Here is a 17,794-nt window from a genome sequence, read left to right as displayed (position 1 = left end):
CTGCTGCACCGGCCCCCCGTCAACTCACTCCCATCCAACCCCTCCCCACCCTCTCCCATAATTCCCCCCACAGCCTCAACCAAGTGCGGCCCATGGAACTCCTGCTCCATCATGGCGAAGCTTCCCTTCATTATTGACCTGTTCCTGACCCAATCACTCCTCCTCTTCGCCATCACTGAAATCTGGTTCTCCCCAGAAAACACGCTCTCCCCTGCTGCTCTCTCCAGAGGGAGCCTCATCTTCAACCACTGCCTTAGACTAAGAGGAGGTGTTGGCTTCCTTCTCACACCCCAGTGCCACTTTCACACCCGTCCACCTCCCCCATCTCTCTCTTGCCCTTCCTTCCTTCAGAGCCCATATCATCTACTTCTACCACCCACTCCAGATTCTAGTAACGGTCATCTACTGCCCCCTAGGTTCCACCTCCACTATTTTGATTGCTTTCTCACACTCCTTCTCTCTCCGTCCCTCCATTGATCCTTATATTATATATCAATATAATAATAATAATAATAATGGTATTTGTTAAGCATTTACTATGTGCCATGCCCTGTTCATTCAGTAGTATTTATTGAGTGCTTACTATATGTAGAGCACTGTACTAAGCACTTGGGATGTACAATTCGGCCCCAGATAGAGCCAGTCTCTGCCCAATGATGGGTTCACAGTCTAATCGGGGGAGACAACAAAGCAAAACAGAACAAAACAAAAACAAGACAACATTATCACGATAAATAGGATCAAGGGGATGTACATCTCATTAACAGAATAAATAGGGTAATAAATAATACATACAAATGAGGACAGTGCTGAGGGGAGGGGAAGGGGAGAGGGGGAAGAGCAGAGGGTGGGGTGGGGGTGGGGAGCAGAGGGGAAGGGGGCTCAGCTGAGAGGAGGTGAAGGAGGAAGGAGGAGGAGCAGAGGGTGGAGGAGGAGCAGAGGGAGAAGAGGGAGCTCAGTCTGGGAAGGCCTCTTGGAGGAGGTGAGCTCTCAAGAGCTCTCAAGGGGAGTTGTTCTAAGCACTGGGGTAGATACAAGGTAATCAGCTTGTCCCACGTGGGGCTCACAGTTTTAAATACTATTTTAGAGATGAGGTAACTGAGGCACTGAGAAGTGAAGTGGCCTGCCCAAGGTCACACAGCAGACAAGTGGGGGAGCTGGGATTGGAACCCACATCCTCTGACTTCCAAGTCCGTGCTCTTTCCACTAAGCCACTCTACTTCTCTTTATCTCTATATCCATATAGATGTGCCTGACCACCCTTCCACAGCCCGCTTTCTATCACTCCTCAACTCCATCTACCTCTTGCTCCACCCCACCTCAGCCACTCATCTACTTGGACACACACTCGATCTCATCATTTCTAGCCACTGCACAGTCTCTATCCTCACCAACTCTGAAATCCCTCTGACCACACTTCCTCACCTGCTTCCTCTCCCACACAAATTTGTGTTATTCCCCCACAGAGACCTCTAATCTTTTGACCCTATCCAATTTTCTCTAGTCATCATGCCCTGTTTAGCCTCCATACCCAAACTATTTTCTCTTAATGATCAATTGACACTCTCAACACCACCCTCTCTACTGAACTCAACTCATTCACTCACTATTTCTCTTCATCGATCTTGCGACAGTAACTCACTGCCCTGGATCACCTCCACAGTCTGCTTCCTCTGCTCCTGTGAACGAGCTGCAGAGTGCTGCTGGTGGAAATGTAGATATCAGGCTAACTTGGTCCACTTCAAGTTTATCCTTACATGCTTTAACTCTGCCCTCTCCTCTTCTTGGCAAAATGATTCCTCCATCCTTATTGACACCCACGCCCATCGCCCTCGCCAGTTGTTCCAGACTTTCAAGTCCCTCCTCAAACCCCCTGTCTCCCCCCTCCCCCACCTCTTGCCCCCAAGTGACCTGATCACCTATTTTATTGAGAAAATTGAAAATATCAGACGTGATCTCCCTGAAATCTCCCCTTCCCCTCTCCAGTCCCTCTCCCTTCCTGCCCCTTCTTCATCTCTCCCATCTTTCCCAGAAGGTTCGTTAGAGAGGATCTCCTGCCTTCTCTCAAAATCCACCCCCTCCACCTGACATGCGACCCCATTCCTTCAAACCTTATCAAAGCACTTGCCCCCTCCCTTCTTCCCCCACTAACTGCCTTCTTCAACAGTTTGCTCTCCAATGGCTTCTTCCTCACTGTTTTCAAAAATGCCTATATCTCCCCTACCCTAAATAAAAACACTCCTTTGACCCCACGACTCCCTCCAGTTATTGCCCCATCTCCCTCTTACCATTCCTCTTCAAACTCCTTGAGCGAGGTGCTTACACCGGCTGTCTCAAGTTCTCTCATCCAGTTCTTTCCTTGACCCCTGCCAATCTGGCTTCTGTCCCCTTTGCTCCACAGAAACCACTCTTTCAAATGTCTACTCCATCCTAATCCTCCTCGTCTTCTCAGCTGCCTTTGACTCTGTCAACCACCCCCTTCACCTGGAAACATTATCCAACCTCGGCTTCACTTTCCTCCCAAACCCTGTCCTCCCTTGACTTTCCCATCATTGTAGACAGTACCATCATCTTTCCCGTCTCACAGGCCCATAACCTTGGCATTATCAAGACTCCTCTCTCTCATTTAACACACATAATCAATGCATCACTAAATCCTATTGGTTCTACATTCACGACATCACTAAAATCTGCCTTTATCTCTCCATCCAAACTGCACTTATCCTATCCTGCCTAGATAGTAATCTCTACCAGCCTCCTTGCTGACCTCCTTTCTTCTTGTCTCTCCCCACTCCAGTCCATACTTCACTCTGCTGCCCAAATCATTTTTCTACAAAACTTTCAAATGTTTCCCTTCCTCAAGAACCTCCAGTGGTTACCCATCCACCTCCTCATCAAACAGAAACTCCTCACTGTTGTCTTCAGAGCACTTAATCATCTTGCCCCCTCCTACCTCACCTCACTACTCTCCTATTACAACCCAGCCCACACACTTAGCTCTTCTAATGCTAACCGTCTCACTGGGCCTCCATCTCATCTATCTCGCTGTCTACCTCTCGCCCACATCCTGCCTTTGTCCTGAAACACCCTCACTCCTCCCTCCCAAGCACTTAGTACAATGCTCACTCAATATGTTTGACTTATTGACAGGTATTCACTCCCCATTTACAGTTGAGGAAAATGAGGCAAGGGAAAGTAAAGTAAGCTCCCTTTCTAGAATGTAAGGTCGCTTGGGGCAGGAAGCAAGTCTACCCATTCTGTTATACTGCACTCTCTCAAATGCTTAGCACAGTGCTCTGCACACTGGAAGTGCTTAATAAATACTATTTATTGATTGAAGTGACTTGCATTAGAAGAGCAAAGTGTGCAGGGTGGGTTGTAGTAGGAGAGTAGTGACTTACTAAATGAATAGTATTTTTTGATTGAAGTGACTCGCCTGGGGTCACACAACCGGCAAGTGGTGGAGCTGAGATTAGAAATCAGGTTGTCTGGCTCCCAGATCCATACTCTACCTAAGAGGCCATGCTTCTTCTCTACATATCTGTTCCTGATACGTAGATTGGGTTGTGTTGTGTCACTCCAGGCTTTTTTTAATGGCATTTGTTAAGCACTTATTATGTGCCAGGGAGGACTGTACTAAGCTCTGGCGTAGATAACAAGATAATTAGGTTGGACATGGTCCCTGTCCCACATGGGGTTCAAAGTCTTAATCTCCATTTTACAGATGAGGAAACTGAGGCAGAGAGAAGTTAAGTGACTCATCCAAGGTCACACACTAGACAAGTGGCAGACCTGAGATTAGAACCCCGGTCCTCCTGACTCCTGAGCCTGTGCTGTATCCACTAAGCCACACTGCTTCCTTCGTGTTGTCTGCATGCACAGAGTTATGTGCTTTTGCTATCTAATAACTGGAATGACCTAAATAGATAGGATGAAAGAATGATTCCTTTCCTGATTTTCAAGATGTCACTACGACACAAGAGCACCTTGAGGTACAATGGAAAAATAATCACATCATCATAAGATGGGGAAGGACCTTGAGAGGTCATCTGGTCTAGCCCCTGCCTCCAGATAGATGAATAAACTCACCCAGACCAGACAGAGATGCCCAGAAATGGAAATTCCACAACCTCCTGTGGAAGCTATAAACATCATTCTAGCTAAGCCTTAACACATACAAAGGGGAAACGGAAGCTCTCCATTGATGAGGGTGTTGAATAAACATGAGTCACAGATACAGTTGAATCCAGAACCCAGGACCCTGGGAAACAGAGTTAACTGCATGGTGGGGGCGGGGCAGGGAAGGCTGTTTTGAGATGCAGTGTGTCCTAGTGGATAGAGTACGGTCCTGGGATTCAGAGGACCTGGGTTCTAATCCCAGCTCTGACACTTGTCTGCTGTGTGACCTTGGACAAGACTATTAACTTCTCTGTGCCTCAGTTTCCTTAACTGTAAAACAGGGATTCAAAACTTGTTCTCCCTCCTACTTAGACTGTGGGCCCCATAAGGGACAAGGACTGTGTCCGGCCTAACTGTCTGGACTTACCTACCCCAACACTTGAAACAGTGCTTGACACATAGCGACCACATAACAAATGCCATTAAAAAGAGGAGGGGTGGGGAGAGGAAGGTCACCAGACCCAACCAGGACTTTGTGAATGAAGAAGTTCAACTCGTGTCTACGAGCTTTGTTGTACTTACTGTACTCTTCCAAGCGTTTAGTATAGTGCTCTGTAAACAGTAAGCCCTCAATAAATACCACTGATCAATTGATCTGGACCACTGGTAAGGAAATAAGCAGAGAAGCAGTGAGGCTTAGTGGAAAGAGCCCAGGCTTAGGAGTCAGAGGTCGTGAGTTCTAATCCCGCTGCTGCTACTTGTCAGCTGTGTGACTTTGGGCAAGTCACTTCACTTCTCTGTGCCTCAGTTACCTCCTCTGTAAAATGGAGATGAAGACTGTGAGCCCCACGAGGGACACCCTGATTACCCCAGGGTTCAGAACAATGCTTGGCACATAGTAAGTGCTTAATGGTAGCGTCATCATCATCTAGTAGGGAAGAGGTAAAGGCTGGAGGCCTCAAGTTGGAAGAAGCCACCAGATACTCTTCTCCCTCCCTGCACACTGCTGCCGCTTCTCAGAAAATGGAGGAAACGGGTCATCGTCTGCCTGAGACAAACAATCTGGCTCAACCGGACTGTGGTCGCCAACAGACGGATGACTTGGCTAAACGCCTCCATCTGTCATTCCGGTGAATGTGTTGCTCAGAGCTGGCTCTTTTCAAGGAAGAGTTACCCGTTCCTCATTTCGGGCTACCCAACTCGGGGCCGACCTGCACGCATTTGACCTTGTTTGAGTGGCGGCAGGAGCCCTGAGGTCGCCGGTCCTGAAAATCGCTCCTTTCATTCAATAGTATTTATTGAGCGCTTACTATATGAAGAGCACTGTACTAAGCGCTTGGAATGAACAAGTTGGCAACAGATAGAGACAGTCCCTGCCGTTTGACGGGCTTACAGTCTAATCGGGGGAGACAGGCAGACGAGAACAATGGCAATAAATAGAGTCAAGGGGAAGAACATCTCATAAAGACAATGGCAACTAAATAGAATCAAGGCTATGTACATTTCATTAACAAAATAAATAGGGTAATGAAAATATATACAGTTGAGCAGACGAGTACAGTGCTGAGGGGGTGGGAAGGGAGAGGGGGAGGAGCAGAGGGAGATGGGGGGAAAAGAGGGTTTATCTGCGGAGAGGTGAGGGGGGGCGGTAGAGGGAGTAGAGGGAGAAGGGGAGCTCAGTCTGGGAAGGCCTCTTGGAGGAGGTGAGTTTTAAGTAGGGTTTCGAAGAGGGGAAGAGAATTAGTTTGGCGGAGGTGAGGAGGGAGGGCATTCCAGGACCGCGTGAGGATGTGGCCCAGGGGTTGACGGCGGGATAGGTGAGAACGAAAGACGGTGAGGAGGTGGGTGGCAGAGGAGCGGAGCATGCGGGGTGGGCAGTAGAAAGAGAGAAGGGAGGAGAGGTAGGAAGGAGCAAGGTGATGGAGAGCCTCGAAGCCTAGAGTGAGGAGTTTTTGTTTGGAGCGGAGGTTGATAGGCAACCATTGGAGGTGTTTAAGAAGGGGAGTGACATGCCCAGATTGTTTCTGCAGGAAGATGAGCCAGGCAGCCGAGTGAAGAATAGACTGGAGCGGGGTGAGAGAGGAGGAAGGGAGATCAGAGAGAAGGCTGACACAGTAGTCTAGCCAGGATATAACAAGAGCCTGTAGCAGTAAGGTAGCCGTTTGGGTGGAGAGGAAAGGGCGGATCTTGGCGATATTGTAAAGGTGAAACTGGCAGGTCTCGGTAACGGATAGGATGTGTGGGGTGAACGAGAGAGACAAGTCAAAGATGCCACCGAGATCGTGGGCCCGAGAGACGGGAAGGATGGTCGTGCCATCCACGGTGATAGGGAAGTCTGGGAGAGGACCAGGCTTGGGAGGGAAGATGAGGAGCTCAGTCTTGCTCATGTTGAGTTTTAGGTGGTGGGCCGATGTCCAGGTGGAGACATCCTGGAGGCAGGAGGAGGGGGAGAGGACAGGGGCAGAGATCTAGATCTGCGTGTCATCTGCTTAGAGATGGTAGTCAAAGCCATGAGAGCGAATGAGTTCACCAAGGGAGTGAGTGTAAATAGAGAATAGAAGAGGGCCAAGAACTGACCCTTGAGGAACTCCAACAGTTAAAGGATGGGAGGGGGAGGAGGCACCTGTGAAGGAGACCGAGAATGACCAGCCAGAGAGATAAGAGCAGAACCAGGAGAGGAAGGAGTCCGTGAAGCCAAGGTGAGATAAGGTGTGGAGGAGGAGGGGATGGTCGACAGTGTCAAAGGCAGCAGAGAGGTCAAGGAGGATTAGAATGGAGTAAGCTGAGCCAAACCTGCCCCACCATTTAATAGTAGTTATTTTAAGAATAATATTTACTAGAGGCTTCCTATGGGCAGAGCACTGTACTAAGCAGTGGGAAAGAATACACCAAGGTGGGAATTTGACTCGTTCCCTGGCCCCCCAGGGGCTCACAATCTGAGATTAGAAGTGGGGAGGAGGGAGAGGAGACTGACACATCAGGAAGGATGAAATGGTGAAACATCAAAGCAGCTTAACAAAGAAGGAAACTTCCTTCCCTGATTTATCTCTGAGCTCGCCTCCCCCGCCCCCGCATACCCTCTAAACTGCAGTTTCACCACTTCCTGTCCACCTAACCTCCTATATAGACTTTGAGGACAGGGACTGTGTCCAACCTGATTAAGTCTTTGTTGCTGAATTGAACTTCTGTTGTCTAATTGTACTTTCCAAGTGCTCAGTACAGTGCTCTGCACACAGTAAGTGCTCAGTAAATATGATTGATTTAAGTTGTTTCTATCCCATTGCTCAGAACAGTGCTTGATTCACAGTGCTTAATGAATACCACTAAACCACCCCACACCCTCAAAAAATACCATTTTGGTACTCATCCTTGATCAGAGCATTCAAGCACATTTCTTTATACTCTGTTCTACCTGTAATTTATTTTGGCAATGGTCTCCCCTGTTAATGATAATTGTAGTATTTGTTAAGTGCTTACTATGTGCCAGGCACTGTACGAAGCGCTGCGGTGGATACAAGCAAATAGGGTTGGACCTATCCAATCAGTTAATCGAATTTATTGAGCACTTAACTATGTGCAGAGCACTGTACTAAGCGCTTGGGAGAGCAATAACAATAATAATAGTGATGGTATTTGGGAGAGCAATAACAATAATAATAGTGATGCTTACTATGTGCCAAGGACTTTTCTAAGCATTGAGGTAGATGCAATGTAGTCAGGTTGTCTCAAGTGGGGCTCACAGTCTTAATCCCCATTTTATAGATGAGGGAACTGAGGCAGCGAGAAGTAAAGTGACTTGCCCAAGGTTACACAGCAGACAAGTGGTGGAGTAAGGATTAGAACCCTTTACCTTTCACTCTCAAACCCGTGCTCTTTCGACTAAGCCACGCTCCTTCTCAATAATTAGGGTATTTGTTAAACGCTTACTATGTGCCAAGCACTGTTCTAAGCTCTGGGGGAGACTCAAGGTAGTCAGGTTTTCCCCTGTGGGGCTCACAGTCTTAATAGCCATTTTCCAGATGAGATTACTGAGGCCCAGAGAAGTGAAGTGACTTACCGCAGGTCATAGAGCAGACAAGTGGCGGAGTCGGCATTAAAACCCAAGACCTTCTGACTCCCAGGGCCGGGCTGTAGCCACTGCACCACACTGCTTCTCCTATACAATATAAGAGAATTAGCAAACGGTTTCCCTGCCCAAAGGAGCTTATAATAATAATAATGTTGGTATTTGTTAAGTGCTTATTGTGTGCAGAGCACTGTTCTAAGCGCTCGGGTAGATACAGGGTAATCAGGTTGTCCCTCATGAGGTTCACAGTCTTAATCCCCATTTTACAGATGAGAGAACTGAGGCACAGAGAAGTTAAGTGCCTTGCCCACAGTCACACAGCTCACCTTTATAATATCGCCAAGATCAGCCCTTTCCTCTCCACCCAAACGGCTATCTTACTGTTACAGGCTCTCGTAATTTCCTGGCTAGATTACTGTGTCAGCCTGCTCTCTGATCTCCCTTCCTCCTCTCTCTCCCCGCTCCAGTCTATTCTTCACTCTGCTGCCCGGCTCATCTTCCTGCAGAAATGCTCTGGGCATGTCACTCCCCTTCTTAAAAACCTTCAGTGGTTGCCTATCAACCTCCACACAAAACAAAAACTTCTCACTCTAGGCTTCAAGGCTCTCCATCACCTTGCCCCTCCTACCTCTCCTCCCTTATCTCTTTCCACTGCCCACCCCGCAAGCTCTGCTCCTCTGCCACCCACCTCCTCACCGTCCCCCGTTCTCGCCTATCCCGCCGTCGACTCCTGGGCTAAGTCCTCCTGCCGTCCTGGAATGCCCTCCCTCCTCACCTCTGCCAAACTAATTCTCTTCCCCTCTTCAAAACCTTACTTAAAGCTCACCTCCTCCAAGAGGCCTTCCCAGACTGAGCTCCCCTTTTCTCTCTGCTCCCTCTACCCCCCTTCACCTCTCCGCAGCTAAACCCTCTTTCCCCCCCTTTCTCTCTGCTCCTCCCCCTCTTCCTTCCCATCCCTTCAGCACTGTACTGGTCCACTCAGCTGTATATATCTTCATTACCCTATTTATTTTGTTAATGAGATATACATCACCTTGATTCTATTTATTTGCTATTGTTTTAATGAAATGTTCATCCCCGTGATTCTATTTATTGCTATTGTTCTTGTCTGTCCATCTCCTCCGATTAGACTGTAAGCCTGTCAAAGGGCAGGGACTGTCTCTATCTGTTGCCGCTTTGTAATAATGTTGGTATTTGTTAAGCGCTTACTATGTGCAGAGCACTGTTCTAAGCGCTGGGGGAGACACAGGGGAATCAGGTTGTCCCACATGGGGCTCACAGTCTTAATCCTCATTACATTCCAAGCGCTTAGTACAGTGCTCTGCACATAGTAAGCGCTCAATAAATACTAATGAATGAATGAATGAATGACAAGTGGCAGAGCTGGAATTCGAACCCATGACCTCTGACTCCCAAGCCCATGCTTTTTCCACTAATCTACGCTGCTTCTCTTATGGTCTAGAAAGAAACGTGCTTCAAACTTTTCAGGCTTCTTCTCATTCATTCCCACTTAGGTAGGGGTGTCTTTCTACCAATGATCTAAGGGAATATCTCTGACAGGGAAAATCTTCTGCACTTTTTCCTGAAAATGCAGTGGTCTTCCTTTGCCATTGAAATCAGCCTTGGGCCAAAAAACCAAATATCAAATAGCTGGTGGAGAAGCTGTGAGAAGCAATATGGTCTAGTGGATAGAGCTCGGGTTTGGGAGTCAGAAAGACCTGGGTTCTAGGCCTGGTTCCGCCACCTGCCCGCTGTGTCGCTTCACTTCTCTGGACCTCAGTTACATCATCAGGAAAATGGAGAGTAAGACTGTGATTCCCATGAGAGGCATGGACTGTGTCCAACTTGATTACGTTGTATCTACCCCAGTATATATACCCCAGCATATATCTACCCCAGCATGTATAGTGCCTGATGCAAATGCCATTAAATAAAGACAGGACACTTCTTTATGCCATCAAAATATATTTTAAGGAATATATTGAGAAGCAGTATGAGCTGGTGTAAGGAGTGCAGGCCTAGATATCTGAATCTAATCCTGCCTTTGCCACTTGCCTGCTGTGTGACCTTGGGTAAGCCGCTTAAGTTCTCTGTGCCTCAGTTTCCTTAACTGTAAAATGGGGATTCAATACTTAGACTGTGAGTCCCATGTGGGACGTGCACTGTGCCCAACATGATTAGCTCATATCTACCTCAGTGCTGAGAACAGTGCTTGACACATAATGAGAACTTAATACACAAACAAAAAAAGTCTTTGACCACCCAAAAAGATAAAAAAGATCAAACTAATCTTTTACTGCCATTTTTTCCCCCCTCAGTGATTGCGGTAGTTTTCTTGTTGGAAAGTTTCCATACCTGGGAAATCAATATCACAGACGCAAAGAGTCAAATTGGTTGATATGACATTTGAAGAAGAAATCATAAATCGTAGGTGTCCAACTAATAGAGATTTCTTTCACTGCAATGAACGAGTGATTGCAGTAATTTATTTAGCAAAGATTCTGTTGGAATTCTGTTAATCATGGAAATTTCTACATCCTCCTTTATTAGCGTGAAATCCCACACTCTAAAAACTCAGTTCAGGGTCTCTTTGTACAGATTACACAGACTTTTAAATCCAAAGAAAGAGATTTGTCATGGCTCAATATTAGCCTTAGAACATTATTTTATGATAGAAAGAGAAATGGCTGATTTCTGGGACTTATGGTTTAATGGAATTGCTAGAAACAAAAGACTTTGATTTTCATCATGATAGAAACCAATTCCTAACTAGATTCTCATACACTCTGCCTCAGTAATGACAGAGATTTTATCACCTGTTTGACCACTGTGCTTTTTTGGGCTCAGGTGTCTGACAAAATTTCTATCATGTTTTCAAAACCTGTTTTTATCGTGTGGACATTTTTTCCTCCATGCTCCAGACTTTTGAACTTTTGATTCCACTGAGGTCTTGGGTGAAACTGACATTCTTTTGGAGAAGAGCTATTATCATACACATCTCTCCTGCCCCAAAGTGTTTTGGGGTCTCGACTAGGCCAAGTACAAATAAATGTTGCTGCTTTAGTGGATGGGAGAATAATGGAGTGGTGAAGAGAAGTCTGGCTGTGAGCAATGTCTAGCTCTTTGAGGGCTCAATTATGAGCTTGTGGCTGTTTCACGTCTTTTATTCCTCCTCTTTTCTGCTACCTCATTTGAGGTCATTTTAGTGTTTGTTAATATATGTGCTAATGGACGGAAAGGGACAGAGACAGAACTTAAAATAAGTCAATTCTGCTGTAGTTTCAAAGTAGGTGACCTAATTAAAATCACATGTCCTTATCCTGTTTTTTTTTAATGGTATTTATTAAGGGGTTATTATATGCCAGGCTCTGTACTAAGTGCTGGGGTAGATACAAGCTAATTACGATGGTCACAATCCCTGTCCCACATGGGGCTCCCAGTCTTAATCTCCATTTTACAGATGAGGTAACTGAGGCACCTAGAAGTTAAGTGACTTTCCTGAGGTCACACAGCAGACAAGTGGCGGGACTGGGACTAGAACCTAGGTCCTTCTGGCTCCCAGGCCCGTGCTTTTTCCACTAGGCTACGCTGCTTCTCTGTTTCCTTTGCGAACATCACAGAAGTTTAAACACCCATTTACTTTTCCCTTCTAATAGAGTTCAGGGTACTGTGTAACAACATCATCTTCAAGAATCTCCTCAGTAACATATAGGACTTTGCCCTCTAGACTGTGAACTGGCTGTGGGAATGGAACATGTCTACCAACTCTGTTGTATGGTAACTCTACCAAGTGCTTTAGCAGAGTGCCCTGCACACAATAGGCACTCAATAAATACCACTGATGATGATTTATGATGAGAGACATTCTGAGCAAATAATTAAGCAGACTTCACCATTAGACAGTGATTTAAGTTCTCTGGGTTATTAGCTCATTGTGGGTGGGAAATATGTCTGTTTGTTGTTATATTGTACTCTCCCAAGCACCTAATACAGTGCCCTGCACACAGTAAGCACTCAAGAAGCACTTGGAAGAGTACAATATAACAAAATTGGGAGACATGTTCCCCACCTAGAAGGAGTTTCCAATCTAGAAGGGGGAGACAGACATTAATATAAATAAATACAGAGACGAACAAAAGCGCTGTGGGGCTGAGGGCGGGATGAATACGGGGTACAAATTCATTCATTCATCCATTCAATAGTATTTATTGAGTGCTTACTATGTGCAGACTATTGTGTGACCTTCGGTCACCTTTGGTGAGTCACTCAACTGCTCTGTGTCCGAGCTCCCACATCTGTAAAATGATTATTGTGTTGAAATGTTAAAATTATGATCATAGTGGCAGCTTCATCCTGGCTTTGGAAGTTTTCTATCTGTGCATTCCCTCGTTTGCAGTGAAAACATCTTAGAAAGATCTGCATCCCTTGACGTAGGCCTAGGGATGCAGATGATGGCAAAGAAATGAAGTGACAGAGTAAATTCTGAGTTCAGCCAATTCAGGGGCAGGTTATCGACCCTTGATTGGTCAGGCCCTTCCTTCTCTTCTGAACTCTTCCTACTACTAACTTTAGGCTATTTCACTGGTCGTTAATTCCCCCACTGGCCTGTGTCTTTTGTCAGAGTTATAATTTTGAGCCAGGATAGTTTGAGTTCCACTTTATTCTGTCCTTAACTTTATTGTTCTTGTCTGTCCGTCTCCCCCGATTAGACTGTAAGCCCGTCAAAGGGCAGGGACTGTATCTGTTACTGATATGTACATTCCAAGCACTTATAGAATCTACAAGTTCAAGGTATCGGTATCCATATTATCATTACTTGTATTTTATTTATCCTTACTTTTTATTGAGCAAACTTACCTTCGAGAAGTTCCTGTCACTGATTGACTGATAAATAGGAGGGAGAGAGCCAGTGGTCTGGAGTTTCTGCTTGATGCAGAAATCCTTTGGCCTGGAATGCTGACATTCTACCACTCTCCCCACCTTCAAAGCCTTCCTAAATTCACATCTGCTCCCTGACTTGCTTGTATCCACCCCAGTGCTTAGTACAGTGCTCGGCACATAGTAACATCACAATTACTATTATTATTATTATTATTATTATTTCCCTACCGACCCTCCCCTCTGTGTCAGCTCTGCACTTGACTGTATACCTCTTAAAGCACTTGGATAGTCAACCCAGCCTCCAAGCCATTATGAAAATATCTTTTTATATTTTGCTATTTCCTCTATCCATAATTTATTTTAAAGTTTGTCTCCCCCTGTAGACTGAAAGCTCCTGGTGGATAGGAATCTTGTCTACCAACTCTATTGTATTGTATGCTCCCAAGCACTTAGTACAGTGCTCTACACATAAGTAAGCACTCAATAAATACCTCTGATTGATTGTGGAGATGAACAGGTAGCCATTCTCAGTCAGTCATATTTATTCAGCACTTACTGTGTGCAGAACACTGTACTAAGCACTTGGGAGAGTACAATAAAGCAGTATAACAGGTAAATTCTGTTTTCAACAAATATGGAGATGCGTAGCACGGCATGGCGACACTGAAATACCTGAAATTGTCATTTCAGAACCTTAACACCCCTCTCATGGTAATAACTAACACTTTAAACTCATTTCAATAATTCTTCCATGGGCTGAGTGCTCAATAAATCCTGTTTTTAATTAACCCGCAACTTTTTATGATCTCTGTGATTATATTATCATACATAATTATGGTAAATATCTTTGTATAGCATATAACCAACTCATGATTATCCCCAGTAAATAGCCAGAGGGAGGATAAATTCAATCTAAAGAAGATCCAGGTTGAAGTGTAAGTGAAGAAGGAAGTGGTTTGGATTGTGTATTATTTTGACTGAGAAATAAGGAAGTGGATAGTTCAACCATAGCCAATGGTTTAACCCACAGATTTAACTCTTGGCTTCAAGTCTCTGAAAAGAAGTAAGATTGTATCAAATTTGAGCCTCCTTCTCTCCTAGTCACACAGAGAGTAATAATTATAATTGTGGTATTTGTTAAGTGCTTACTATTTGCCAGGCACTGTACTAAGCACTGGGGTAGATACAAGCAAATTGTGTGGGACATACAATTGTGTGGGCTCATAGTCTCAATCCCATTTTACAGATGAGGTCACTGAGACACAAAGAAGTGAATTGACTTGCCCAAGGTCACAAAGCAGACAAGTGGAGGAGTCAGGATTAGAACCCATGACCTTCTGACTCCCAGGGCTATGCTCTATCCATTAGACCATGATGCTTCTCCAACTTTTCCTCGGGGAGATAGGACTTCTCAGATTCACCTGTCCAGGAGAATGGGACGGAAGATTGATTTTATGGGGTCTTCATTGCCTAAGTAGATCAGATCGAATCTCTGGCACAAGTGTTGGCTACTCCACTACTGGGGTTCAGGCTGAGGCTGCCCTGTCGTGGGAACTGTGGGAAAACCCAGGAATTCAAAACCCCCTCAGTAACCCTCTCGTCTGTAAACTTCTTGAGTGCAGGGAGCATGTCTACCAAGACTATTGTATTGGATTTTTCCATGCGGTTAGTACAGTGTTCTGCACTCAGTAAGTGCTCAATAAATATGAATAGTCGATTGATTGTCTGTCTGGTGACTTAAGTGCTCGTAAAAAATGTAGGCCTAACCCTTTCCAAAATCCCTTGAGCATCCGTCCCACTTCACTTTCATTTTCCATCATTTTGTGGTCATTACTTACAAATTCCCTGTAAAAAGTCACATGCACAAAAAAATAAGATTTTGAGCATTTATAAAAACTATCAGGAGACATCTTGGCATTCAAAATTTTACATTTTCTTAAACCGCCCCCCCCCCACGCAAATTTTTACTGTTTAACTAAAAATTCACAAATGAAGGAAAAAGTTGAACAAGCAAGAGAAAAATGCTACATCTTACAACCAAGTACAAGATTGGATTATTTCCTCAGTGTTTTTGGAGCAATAAAATGCTCAATTTTAAAGAAAAATGCATGTCCCTGCCATGAAACCTCAATGTCAGAGGAAAAAAAAATCATGAAAATATAGCCTGTAAAGCAGAGTCATTTCATAGCCATTCATCAAATTCTATTTTTTCTTCACAAGAAAAAAAATTCCCATTTTTCCAATACACCACTTCTTCTTAGCACTAGGTTCCTGAGGCACTAGACATTTGTCCTGAATTATTTACCAAACTTCCACTGCAGTCTTTCCATTTTCATGTTTCCTGTGGTGAGAACCAGACTCTCGAATCAATGTCATAAAATACCCCCCAGGTATTGGAAACAGATGACTAGCAACAGATTTTCTCAAATAATAGGATATCACTTACCCACAAGGAAGTCAGAAATGGCCAGACTAAGAAAAAAATAATTACTCCGATGTCTAAGTTCTTTATCCACCATGAAACCAATAATAACAAAGGTGTTACAAAGCACCCTGAGCAGAGCAAGTAAAATCATAAGAGGTCCTAAGATAACTGAAGTTCCAAGTGAAAATTTTATATTCTTGTCAGGTGAAGTCCTATTATTCCATGTAATGGAATCCCTCACAACCTGTGATCCACTTGTGACAAAATCAGTTTTGAATTGTTTAGGGTTCACAAACTGCTTAAGACTAAAATAGCTTTTGGCAAGAGTCTTGTACTTCATATCTCTAATATTAACATGGCTTCCTGTAATAACAGATGCATGATACATTTTCCCTCTAACTGAAGTCTAACAATGTCTCCAGTAAGTGGGATGTGAGCTATCTGGCTTCCTCCTCTGTGAACTCGAGATGATAACCCCTGACCCTTTTTACCTCATGAACCTGATGGAAGGATAGATGAAGACACAGCCAATGTGGAAGCCTTTGGAAAACAAATGAACCACAGCATGTGACTACTAAGGGCAATTGCCATTTCCAGAAAGCAATCAAAATGAGAAGCAGGTTGGCCTAGGGGATGCAGCATGAGCCAGGTAGACAGAAGGACCTGGGTTCTAATCCTGGCTCTGCCACTTGCCTGCTACGTGACCTTGGTCAAGTTACTTCACTTCTCTGTGCCTCAGTGACCTCATCTGTAAAATGGAGATGAAGCCCCATATAGGATGTGGACTGGATTTAACCTGATTAGCCTGTATCTACCCCAGTGCTTTGTACAGAGCCTGGCATATAACAAGCACTTAACAAATACCATAAAAAACAAGAACAACCCCCCCCAAAAGGATAGTTATGTCTGATCTGAGAAATGCAGCCAATTCCCTCCTTTTCCTTTTGTATGTGGGCTTGTACAAATTCAGAAAATTCAGAAAATGAAATAGTCCTAGAATATCTTCTCATTCTGTGCCTGTACAGTGGGAAATCTTCTTGGTCTGAGTACATTCTCCCAGTCGAAGCACAAACACACACACATACTTCTCCCCCTCACCCACACATACACACACATAAACACACATCAGTGGAAAGAGCATGGGCTTGGGAGTCAGAGGTCATGGGTTCGAATTCCGGCTCTGCCACTTGTCAGCTCTGTGACTGTGGGCAAGTCACTTAACTTCTCTGTGCCTCAGTTCCCTCATCTGTAAAATGGGAATTAAGACTGTAAGACTCACGTGGGACAAACTAATTATCCTGTATCTTCCCCAGCGCTTAGAACAGTGCTCTGCACATAGTAAGCACTTAATAAATACCAACATTATTATTATTATTCTTCTAGCTATGACCATCAGCATCCCCAGTCAGTATCTCTCCACTTGTAACAACCACCTTCCCCATCTTCTTGTCTCCTGATTGCTCTCTGTGCCTTTTTCTTTTTTTAAGGAATTGTTTTAAGTGCTTATTATATGCTAGGCACTGTTCTAAGCCCTAGGGTAGATACAAGGTAATCAGGTTGGACACAGTCCCTGGCCCACATGGGTCTCACAGTCTTAATCACCATTTTAAGGATGACATAACTGAGGGACAGAAGTTAAGTGACTTACCAAAGGTCACACAGCAGACAAGTGGCGGAGCCAGAATTTGAACCCACATCCTTTTGACTACCAGGCCCAGGTTCTATCCATTAGGCTATGCTGCTTCTCTATCTCTTTCTCTCCGTATTTCCAAACTATCTCACCATCATGTTTCTGGGGGGTGGGGGTGTCTCTACTTATCTGTGTCTCTTTCAAACTCTCTCTCTGTCTCTCTCTGGCTCTTTCCTTTCTCTCTCTCTGCCTCTTTGTCTCTCTCTCCCACCCTCACACCTTTCACCTCTCCCTCTCTATCTGTCTCTTTCTGACTAATAATAATGATGGCATTTGTTAAGCTCTTACTATGTGTCAGGCCCTGTCCTAAGTGTTGCTGCAAATACAAGATAAGTAGGTAGAACATGGAGCTTACAGTCTAAGTAGCAGGGAAAGCAGGTATTCAATAGTATTTATTGAGCGCTTACTATGTGCAGGGCACTGTACTAAGCAATTGGAATGTACAATTCGGCAACAGATAGAGACAATCCCTGCCCATCGATGGGCTTACAGACTAATAGGGGGAGACAGGTAACTCCATTTTGCCAGTGAGGGAACTGAGGGGTAGAGAAGTTGAGTTTCTTGTCCAGGGTCAGTTGGAGAAGCTGGGATTAGAACCCAGATTCTCTGACTC

The sequence above is a fragment of the Ornithorhynchus anatinus genome, chromosome 7, assembly GCF_004115215.2.
Source record: "Ornithorhynchus anatinus isolate Pmale09 chromosome 7, mOrnAna1.pri.v4, whole genome shotgun sequence".
Lineage (NCBI taxonomy): Eukaryota > Metazoa > Chordata > Mammalia > Monotremata > Ornithorhynchidae > Ornithorhynchus > Ornithorhynchus anatinus.
This window is presented reverse-complemented; position numbering follows the sequence as displayed.